At 41.2% G+C, this 3,622-nt stretch overlaps 1 protein-coding gene across 1 annotated transcript in view; it reads left to right on the top strand.

The window, feature by feature from the left end:
* Nucleotides 1-3,330: 3,330 nt before the first annotated feature.
* The window catches only part of LOC102293211 (synembryn-A), a 12,114-nt gene continuing 11,822 nt past the window's right edge, over nt 3,331-3,622 (top strand). The window contains exon 1 of the mRNA XM_042226034.1: nt 3,331-3,435. The gene's annotated coding sequence lies outside the window, so the exon portion shown is untranslated. The remainder of the gene's footprint in view (nt 3,436-3,622) is intronic.

Here is a 3,622-nt window from a genome sequence, read left to right as displayed (position 1 = left end):
GTTTCAGAGGCAAATTACAGTCTTGTTCAGCTGAAATTCAGGTCATTGCTTCATCTTTCTCGAATTTATAGATGTCTCATAGTCGTCCTCTGTCTTTACCATTTCAAAGGCTCTTTATGAGAGGTGATCATGGTAGGATTGCACTATACTTTTCCTTTAAGACTATACATAAACACCACAAACTTAATTCTCTTAAATATTTATTGCATATCATATTTAAATATTTACATATTTAAAGTATAAAACGCACGTTTCACACGAGACACAAAAATCATTTGCGAGCATACATTTCTAATAAGTACCAGTCAGTCAGAGCAGACATAGAGATATTTGGTTTTCAGTAGATGGAAAACTATGTGGGCAGCTCTCCACCCCTTCAGTCCTTAATTGCTGACATTCCTTTTGGTCCTATCTGCCGTAGCCCTGTGGATCTTTTGCCTTCTTTGATTCCTCCTTTCCGCTTCCTTTGCTGAAGTGGTATAAAGTGCTGGCTAAGTTGTGAAGCTGGCATGTCCCGAGCTGGCATCCACGCTGAAGTGCACGCGGCAGTCGTGGCTTCAGGCCCATGCTGTCGTGATGAAAATGAGAAGGGTGAACATCAAACTCAGGGTGCAGAACATCACATATTAAAAAATGCAGTTTTGAATGAAGTTGGAAAAAAGTGTTGTCTTTCTGAAAAACAATCACAATATTTACCCTCTAATAAAGGACTGATAGTGACATGACCATAATGTTTTTTAATTTAATGTAATTTTAACAAATACTTTGATTTAGTTTTTCAAATTAAATAATGCTCTTTTTCTATTGACAGCCACTCTCAGCACGTTGTCACGTCCTTTGTACCTGTGTCTCAGAGCCTCCAGGTCCAGATGTTTGTTCTCTGAGGTGAATGGGATGATCTTCAGTAATGGAGCATGGTGCTCGTGTGTGTCCTCTGACATTTCCCCTCCTACATCTCGGACCGCTGCTCCTGGTAGGACGACGTCTGCGTCTGACCTGTGTTTCCAACAGGATATGGAATTTATTAAGTAACCTATAATTTACAATAATATAACTTAGAGATACACTAATAAGAAGCTCTGCTTTAAACACTTTTTTTAATTTCCCGCCATCCCAAGCATGCTTTGATGTTGCGTTTCTACTGGTAGAGAGTGATACTTCATTATGTGCGCCGTTGTGAGCTGTGTGGTTCCCTGTGTTTTTTCACTCACCTTTGAGTTCGTCTCAGTGGGGAGGCAGCAGTCAAAGGGACAGTCAGCAGCAACAGAACAGCTATCTCCATAACGCACTGCCCTACAATTTAATAGAATGAATAATTAAGTGTGGTGCTAAAGAAAAAATGCTCTTCTGACCCAATTGTTGAAGAAGCACAAAATGATTTAACCATAAAAGTCAAATGATAATAATAATAATTATGTGTTTAGAGAGCTTTTAGAATCGTATAAAAATTAATCTCAAAAGATGCTTACCGCAAAAGGAGAGCTTAAAACCTGCTGTGGCTTGTTGAGTAAACCAACACAACTTGCTGGTTGTTGGATGTCTGACTCTGTCATCCCTTTCTAACGCTGGTCCTTTATAGTGTGATGGTGGGATGAGGGGGTGTGTCTGTAACACACTGACTATTCTGCCAAATGAACTCACACACACACAAACAAACACACACTTTTTTATTCCCTACTTAAAAGAGCTGTGATGCCAGCATAAACAATCTTTAAACAAGGCGTCCAAACACAACTTTGGACTTAAACTTAAGGTAACCTTCTGTGATGTTTACATCGATTCTTATGTTCACTTGTTGCTCTACAGCCCCCCGCTCCTCCTCCTCCACCTCCATCTTTCTCCTCCCTCAGTTCACTTGCTGCTGAGCAATTGTTCCAGAAATCTTTCTTTCATTTCCATCACCTGCAGGAAGCCCGCTGAGCCCAAAATAGCCCCAGTTCTCCAGGCTTTTCTTTATCGCCCCATTTTTCCTGTGCCTTTTTCCCTTGAGTCACTTTGGCCGTCACCGTGTTTATTTCTGCAGTGTCCTTCACTCATATCCACCTCACCACAAACACAATGTCAAAAACAACTCCTTGATCATATAGTTTTCCTTAAGGTGTTGGTGATGAATACGGTATATGTGGAGTTCACATTCAGGAACTCTCATCCAGATTTAAAGTGGTCACAGAAACAAAAGATCAAAGTTGGCACTTGGCCTCATACTAACACCTCTCTAGGAAATTATCCCATAATTCCTAATCTTTTAATAATGCACTAAATCCATGGGGAGCCAGTGTCACATTTAATGTTTTTTATCCTACACACTGTTTCTCAGACCGGCTTCTCTTCCCTCTGATTCACGGCTTCCGCTCTAGAGACCATTGTGCAGCTTTCCTGTGACTACCATCTGGGCAGTCTGCATTGTCAGAATAATACACTGAGTCATCGCTGGCGTGCGTGTACTCAAGAGCATTAGCGCTCAAATAATTATGAACTTACATATGACTGAGCATGGATTACGACAAGTGTTGATGGGATAACAGGTGATGACGTGAGGGGCTGCATCTCAAGAAAAGAAAAAAAGCCCAGCATCCTGGTAAAACTGTCCCTGTACACCTGCTGCTGCCTAACCTTGAGCAACTTATGTGATTGCGAGGTATCCATCATCGGCCCATCCATCTGTCTGTTCCTCCTCAATTCCCAATAAATCAATACTCCTCACAGGACGGTCAGGTGTTAGTGAAAGTTGCAAACAAGGACCACCTAGCGGGGGTTTACCCAACTTGTGCTTGTGGTCAAGGTCATACTGGCTGTTTTATGGGTACTTTTCCATTTTCATGAGAATTGTTACTCCTCCTAAATTACTGGTAAGGTGTTGATATTTGGTCCTGGAAATGACTCTTTGAAACGTCAGTGAGGCACACAATGGATTTTAATAATGAATTTATGGAACACAGTCAGCCAATGACAAGAAAAGGTTATAACTTATAACTAAAAATACTTTTTGCATTTCACTCATTTGCATTTCACTGTGTGATGGATCATCAATTGTGATGGACCTAACCACGATTGACATTCTAGTTTATAACATACACTCACCAGCCAATAAATTCAACACTGTGCTGGAAACATTTCTCAGAGATTTTGATCTCTTTCTCTATTTTTCTATCTATTAGATTGAGATCTGGAGATTACCTAGATCACTCGAGTGCAGTGAACTAGTCACGTTCAAGAAACCAGACTGACTTATCCTGCTGGCAGCAGCCATAAGAAGATGAGTAATGTGATCATAAAGGGATGGACATGATGGACAATACTCATACCACTACACCACCAGCAACTGCTGACACAAGCCAGCATGGATCCATGCTGTTTATGCCGAGTTCTGACCCTGCCATCTGAATGTTGTAACAGAGCAGGCAGGAGTTTCTACTCTTCTACTGACCAGTTTTGGTGAGCTGTCTGAATTGTAGCTTCAGTCTCCTGTTCTTACCAGACAGGAGTGGCACCCGTTGTGGTCTTCTGCTGCTTTAGTTCATCTGCTTTAAGGTTTGACATGTTATGCATTCAGAGATGCTCTTCTGCATACCTTAGTTGAAATGTACAGGGTGGGCCATTTATATGGATACACCGTAATAAC

The sequence above is a fragment of the Haplochromis burtoni genome, unplaced genomic scaffold, assembly GCF_018398535.1.
Source record: "Haplochromis burtoni strain Fernald_Lab_line unplaced genomic scaffold, NCSU_Asbu1 Contig_192, whole genome shotgun sequence".
Taxonomy (NCBI): Eukaryota; Metazoa; Chordata; class Actinopteri; order Cichliformes; family Cichlidae; genus Haplochromis; species Haplochromis burtoni.
The sequence above is the reverse complement of the archived record's forward strand: the minus strand, read 5'-3'. Positions and strand labels throughout refer to the sequence as shown.